Source organism: Sorex araneus, chromosome 1 (genome assembly GCF_027595985.1).
Source record: "Sorex araneus isolate mSorAra2 chromosome 1, mSorAra2.pri, whole genome shotgun sequence".
Lineage (NCBI taxonomy): Eukaryota > Metazoa > Chordata > Mammalia > Eulipotyphla > Soricidae > Sorex > Sorex araneus.
In genome coordinates this window covers 199,371,553-199,378,817 of record NC_073302.1, presented here as the reverse complement: position 1 = coordinate 199,378,817, position 7,265 = coordinate 199,371,553, and the positions used below count along the sequence as shown (strand labels likewise).

General features: G+C 47.3%; 1 non-coding gene across 1 annotated transcript; it reads right to left on the bottom strand.

Moving 5' to 3' along the window:
* Positions 1-717: 717 nt before the first annotated feature.
* Positions 718-824, bottom strand: LOC129401242 (U6 spliceosomal RNA). Its single transcript, XR_008628174.1, has one exon. It is a non-coding gene; the product is annotated as a U6 spliceosomal RNA (small nuclear RNA).
* Positions 825-7,265: the final 6,441 nt, after the last annotated feature.

Sequence of the window (7,265 nt, the reverse complement as noted above, 5' to 3'; positions counted from 1 at the left end):
CATCTCAGTGGTCTCTGAGCTGTTCTGCATTTTCTTTTTTAAAAAATTTTTTATTAGTGAATCACCGTGGGGGTACAGTTACAGATCTATACATTTTTGTGCTCATGTTTCCCCCATACAAAGTTCGAGAACCCATCCGTTCACCAGTGCCCATTCTCCACCACCAGTAAACCCAGCATCCCTCCCACCCTCCCCATTCCGTCTCCCCCCCCACCCCACACTGCCACTATAGCAGGATATTCCCTTTTGTTCTCTCTCTCTGATTAGGTGTTGTGGTTTGCAATAAAGGTGTTGAGTGGCCATTGTGTTCAGTCTCCAGTTTACATTTGGCACTCGTCACTACTCCCTGGCATGACCTCCGACCACATTTTACTTGGTGTTCCCTTCTCTGAGTTGCCCATAATGAGAGACCAGCGTCCAAGCCATGGAAACAGCCTCCTGGTATCTATTTCTACTATTCTTGGGTGTTAGACTCCTATTCTGTTATTCTATATTCCACAGATGAGTGCAATCTTTTTATGTCTGTCTCTCTCTTTCTGACTCATTTCACTTAGCATGATACTTTCCATGCTGATTCACTTATATGCAAACTTCATGACCTCATGTTTTTTCTAACAGCTGCATAGTATTCCATTGTATAGATGTACCAAAGTTTCTTCAGCCAGTCATCTGTTCTAGGGCACTCAGGTTTTTTCCAAATTCTGGCTATTGTAAACAAAAAATATGGAATGCTTCACGAATTTGCGTGTCATCCTTGCGCAGGGGCCATGCTAATCTTCTCTGTATCGTTCCAATTTTAGTATATGTGCTGCCGAAGTTAGCACTGTTCTGCATTTTTGCCCTCTTGGGATGACCTGCTCCTGCCTCACCTCTGCTTCTGGTTGCACTCGTTTGAGCATTCGCAGCCCCCTCGCTGCATGACTGGGTTCAGCAAATCCACCATCCTGAGTTGTATGGAAATGTGCCGGAAATGAATTGCGTCAAGTTTTTTGTACAGTAACCCTAGATCTGAAAACAAAAGCGCAGCCAAAGGGAATGTCTAGAGGGTTCCCATCGGTGTCCCTGCAAGTCTGTCAGCAGTGCAGAGTCCGAGAAATTCCCTCAGGCTTCACCTCTGAAGGCAAAGGGAAAAAAATGCCCCCTGTCATTGACCCAGACTTTTTGCTGAATGTCTATCCCTGACACATGGGCACTGGGGCCTCGCTCTGTGCTCCAGCTATATCTGGAGATGGCTTCTGTGGAGGTGATTAGAGTTACATTAGGTCATAAGAATGGGCCCCTATAATTGGGACCTTTCTCAGGTGCTGGAGGAGAGGACAGTTGGGATAGAGAAGGAACCACTATGGCAATGATAGTGGAAAGGATCACTCTGGATGAGAACTGCGTGCTGAAAGTAGGAAAGAGAATGGACATTATAACGTCTCAACATCTGTATTGCAAATCATCATGCCCAGAAGAGAGAGAGAAAGAAGGAAAGTGCCTGCTGTAGAGGCAGGCTGTAGGGCAGGGGGTGGCGGGAGGGTAACAGTGGTGGTGGGAAATGGACACTGTTGGAGGGATGGGCGTTGGAACAAGTATGACTGAAACCCAACCATGAGCAGCTTTGTAACTGTGTATCTCATGGTGATTCAACAGAAGAAAGAAAGAAGGAAAGAGAAAAAGAGGAAATAGAGGCAAAGGGAGAGAAAAACAAAGAACAGGAAAAAGACGGGGGAAATAAAGAATGGGGTCCTCGGCTGGAGAGAAAGGAGAGTGGGAAGGGCATTGGCCTTGCATGCAGCTGACCCAGGCTTGATCCCTGGCACCCCATAGGGTCCCCTGACCACGGCCAGGAGTGATCTTTGGGCATCTCCAGGAGTGGCAAGAAAAGAAAAGAGGTGAAGGAAAGAGGGAGGGGGGAAGGAAAGGGAGGGAATGGCAAAGGGGGAGGGACGAAGGAGGGGGGAAGGAAAGGAAGGGAAAGGTAGAGGGGTGAGGAGAGGGGGGAAAGGAAAGGGGAAGGTAGAGGGGGAGGGAAGGAGGGATGGGGAAGGAAGGGGAGGGAAAGGCAGAAGGGAGGGGAAGAGGGAGGGAGGGAGGGAGGGGGGAAGGTATAGGGGCAGGGAAAGGTGGATGGGGAGCAGAGGGGAGTGTGTAGGTAGTAGGGCCGGTGTCCCTGTGAGGACAGGCCTCAGAGAGCTTTCTCTCTTGGCACTCATGCAACCAGAAGAGGCTGGTGGGCAGGGAAGCAACTGTTGCATGTGCAAGACTGAGCTCTGTGCTGCCCCCCTTGATCCCCCGGACGCATCTGGGCCCAGCCATGGTGGCCCTGCACCAGTGAACCCAAGCAGCTCCTCTTCCCTGGGCCCACACATTGGACCATCTGGCTTGACTGACTATCACTGGGAGTGGCCCCCAGGTCCCCTGAGAATGGCTCTTCCCCCAGAGAAAATCTGGGGGAAGAGTCTGGCCATCTGCACCCAGAAAGACAACCAGACATCACTTATTTCCAGAAACGGAAGTTGGTCTTAGACTTGTGTCTCCGGAAGTGTGAAGGGAACATCCTAACAGTAGGGGTTTGATTCCTGGCATTCTGAGCCATTGCTTGAGCCCAGACTTCCAGAGCCTAGTGGGTCTGTTCCCCCACTGAACCCCAGGCCCACGCTCTTCCTCAGCTTCCCATTGCCCACTCAGGTCACTCCCAGCTCACTCTCATCTCTTGTCCTCAGACTTTGGATGGGAGGGAGAGGTGCAAACTGGGGAATCCATCCTTGGGTTCAGGGGGCATCTGTGGCCACATTGGATGAGAGACTGTGATTAGACACCTCGGCAATAAGGGTCATTCCTGGGAAGAAGAGAAGGCCTGGAAAGCTCCTGTGGGCTAAAATCATACAATAGCACATCAGCCTTTCTCACCCAACCAGCCACATCCTTCCTCCTCCTTTCTCTTTCCCTCCTTAGTAAAGAAGATTTCCATGGAGCCAACGTCCTATACCCCAGGAAGCACAATTAGCAGTAGCAACTGATCGTATGCCAAGGAACTGTTCCTTCGGATCTTACAACTCCAGATCTGCCAGAATGTCCCTGTCACCAAGACCCTCGCGGTGGATAGGAGTAGTGGGTTGACGGGAGATCCAACAGGGAAGGAAGGTGCCACGTCGACCAACACATGCAAAATGGAGTCTGCAGTGGGATGCCTCTCCCTTGAATTTGGACGTTTGTCGTGTGTCCTGGTGTTTTGGCCCCAGGTCCGCTGTGTTTTGAACATTTGGATACAACTTTGCAGTAAAATCAGTAGGGTTTATTTTACTTAACAGCATGTTAATGCACCAGCTGTTCAGTAGAGAACTGTAAAATTCCGTAACCGGTAACTTCCTGAGAAAATGAATGGGTAATTTTGCTCTGTCGCATGAGGCGCCTGGGCTGGTTTCCCTGACAAGCATGTCCCGCCCCTCCACCCAGCATTAATCTACTGTAACTCACTTCCATCAATATGAAGTACAATTTTGGGCCCCTTACTCTTTATTCAACTAAGTCACCAATTACCAGAAGTGGAGGAGAAATGTTGGTTATAGGAAAACAAGCAGAAGGGACACATTTTCGTGACTGTCTGGCCCAAATGTTACGTTGTCCACATCAGGACCTGCTGAGTTTGAGTGGCTTCATTTGGCCTCAAGATGCTAGCAGGAAGAGTTCTAATTCTTTTTTGGGGGGGGGAGGGGTCACATTTGGCAATGCACAGGGGTTACTCCTGGCTCTGCAATTAGGAATTACTCCGGGCAGTGCTCAGGGGACCATAAGGAATGCTGGGAATCGCACCCACGTCAGCTACGTGTAAGGCAAATGCCCTACCCACTGTGCTATCACTCCAGCCCCAGAGTTCTGATTCTTCAGTCATCTTCTTCTGCACATGCTTTGTTACCCGATAGGCCTGTGTTTGTGTCCTTATTTTGTCCACCCAACTTTGGAGACTTATTTAAACTCCCTAAACGTTAATTCCCTCATCCAAATAAATGAGAATAGTTTCAGTTACAAGGAACTGTTGTTACTGGATTAATAATAATAAAAAAAGACATAAATGACCTAGCAAAAGCCAAGGGCTTTTAGGACTAGTATGTATTTGACATTCTTTGTACATTTAACTCCAAATTCTAGTCCTATATTCAAACAGTGATTTCTTGTTAGTTTGTTTGTTTTGGGGTCACACCACAGCAATGCATATAACTTACTCCTGGCTCTGAGCTCAGGGATCACTTCTGGCAGGTTTGGGGACCATCTGGGTTCTGGGGATCAAACCTGGGACATCTGCTTGCAAGGCAAGTGCCTTTCTCACTGTACTATCCCTCCTGCTCCGAAATTTCTACTTCTTGCCATTTGGTACAGCTTCTATTAAGTCTGAAAATTTTGCCCTGCACTTATTAATAATTTATTAATACATTACTACACACGTGATCTTAGCCAAAAGGCCGAGAAGGACTGGAGCGATTGCACAGCAGGTAGGGCATTTGCCTTGCACATGGCCGACCTGGGTTCAATTCCTCCATCCCTCTCAGAGAGCCCAGCAAGCTACTAAGAGTATCTCGCCCTCATGGCAGAGTCTGACAAGCTTCCCGTGGCATATTCAATATGCCAAAAACAGTAACAAGTCTCACAATGGAGACATTACTGGTGCCTGCTCGAGCAAATCGATGAGCAACGGGATGACAGTGATACAGTGATAAAGTGACAATTATACATTAAAATATGCTACATTTTATTAGTGGCTGGAATTAAAAGAAAGGGTGAAGAGGGGAACAGCGTGGAGCTGGTGCTGGGCAGGTGAGCCCCAGGGACCTCCATCTTGCAGGTTAGATGTATGGTTGTGGAAATACACAGCAGCAGGAGCTCAGGCACTCAGACTTCCAAGAAAGTTCTGAAAGCACTGTAGGACTGGAGCAATGTCATCCCATTGTTTATTAATTTGCTCGAGCAGGCACCAGTAATGTCTCCATTGTGAGACTTGTTGTTACTGTTTTTGGCATATCGAATACGCCACAGGTAGCTTGCCAGGCTCTGTCGTGCAGGTGGGATACTCTTGGTAGCTTGCCAGGATCTCCAAGAAGGATGGAGGAATCAAACCTGGGTCAGCCGTGTGCAAGGCAAACGCCCTACCCGCTGTGCTATCGCTCCAGTCCTGAAAGCATTATTTACATCAATATAAGATGGGCTTCTTATTAAAAGCGAGACCAAATCTCTAGATTTTATCAGACCGAAGTTTTCCATTTTTAGCCACAGAGAGCAAGTATGAAATTCAGAGAGAGAGGAGAGAGGGAGAGAGACTGGGGTTATCCAAGGCGACCAACTTCATCCCGTTGTGAATTGAAAAACGAATTATTTCCCCCAAGTGATTATTTTCTGAATTTGCTCAAACCCCACATCTCTACAGTGGCCAGTCAGTTCTAAATAATAGTGTTTGGGTGGGGGGATGTCGAGACATCATGTTCCTCATTTATCATTTATGGTGTGTTTGATTTTTCAGCAGAATCAGCCGAGAAGCAAATGTTTGAGTTTGTTCTTCAAATATATCCTGGTTGAGCTGTCTTCACTGTAGCATGGAATTAACTTTTTTTTTAAGCCTTGTCTGTGTATGCAGAGACTTTTCTGTCTTTGGTGGGTGGGGAGGGACGGTCCTAGCACTGGGTCAGGAAAAGCTGCCCTGTGGTTTCCTAAAAGCATGCACAGCAAATGCTGCCGCTAGCCCAGGTTCTTGGCATAAAAAACAGATGAATTCAAAGAACCTCCCTGTGAAAACCAATGACACACACACTTAATGCACCCAGGGTGGCCCAAGGCAGCCAGTGGCTTTATCTTGTAATACGCAAGCTTTTGAGGGAAATTCTTTTTCAAATGGCATGTCCTCATACACAGATTGACAAGTGAGCAATTTTCCTGCCATGCTTTACAGAGGGGCCAGCTCAGGGAGGTGCTGTCAGAATGACTGAAAATCATCCACCCAGTCGCTGCCCCCCAGCCCAGCACGCTAACGAGCCTTCTGGAAGATTAGCACAGTGGGGGAGTGGGAGTGGGGGTGGGGGTAGGAAATTGCTTCTGCATTTTGCTGCTGCTGGTTAATGGGTCAGGGAAGGTTTGTGCCCAGGCCCTGGGACATTCATGAAGGATGCAGAGATGCATAGTGACAGAGCAGAAGCCAGCACATGGTCAGAGTGAGCTGGGGAGATGCGGCTGGAGTGCTTAATATGCGTGTGTGCCCTTTTCAAAAAGCACATTGTCTCCAAAGAATGGAGCTCTTTAAGAGCAGCACCATGGGCAAAGCTTTCCTTTCTTTTCTTCTGTTAGAAAAAGTAAACTACAATGATAGCATTTGGGAATACTTTTACAAAAGAAAATACGACCCATCATTCTTTTCATTTAACAACGCTGTTCACGTGACTGGCTCACGTGACTGTCGACACGGAAAGGTTATGGTAGGAATGGTGGCTGGCTCTTGGTGACTGCGAGGCTCAGGTATTTGCTGGGTTGGCCCTGCTGTTGGTGGTGAGTAAATACAAGAGCTTATTTGCGAAACTGAGGCTTTTTTCACTCATAGGATTATTTCTCAAGATACAATTCAGGGTCCTGAGTCCTGAGGCCCAGAGCATGGCCACTTTGTCTATTGCGTGTCTCCATCCCTTCTCTCCAGTCATGTTGAGTTGGGTGTAATTCTGGCAGTGGGTGGCTGCGGGTGACCAGCCTTCATCTCTACTTCACCATGTCCAAGAATTGGCCCATGAGGGACTGGATCAATAAGACAGCGGGGAAAGCATTTTCTTGTACACGGCCCACCTGAGTAGGCATCCCATAGCATCCCATAGGGTCCCCCCGAACAACACCAGGAATAATTCCTGAGAGCAGAGCCAGGAGTAGCCACTGAGCATCTTTGGATGTTACCCAAAAGCCTAAAAATAAAAAAGAATTAGTCTGAAGGAAACATGTGGGGGAAGGAAAGATAGTCCCTCTCTGCTGCATAATTTGAAGGAGAAATTTTAGTTATGGACACAAGAGCTGGGTATTTATAACAATAAAACAAAATTGTTGTATTCCTCTATAATCTCATGAGGAATTGATTATGTGGGACTTAAGAAGAATACTTAGGGGGAAAATCAAGCTTGTTTGTTCCATTCAGATTTTTGAAGATTAAAAGGGTTACCCCTTTAAGAGAAACCCAAGAAAATAGATAGAGGAAACCAATTTAGACAGATACAAATGCATTGAGAATGATAAAGAACAATCATAGCTCTTTCTTTGAA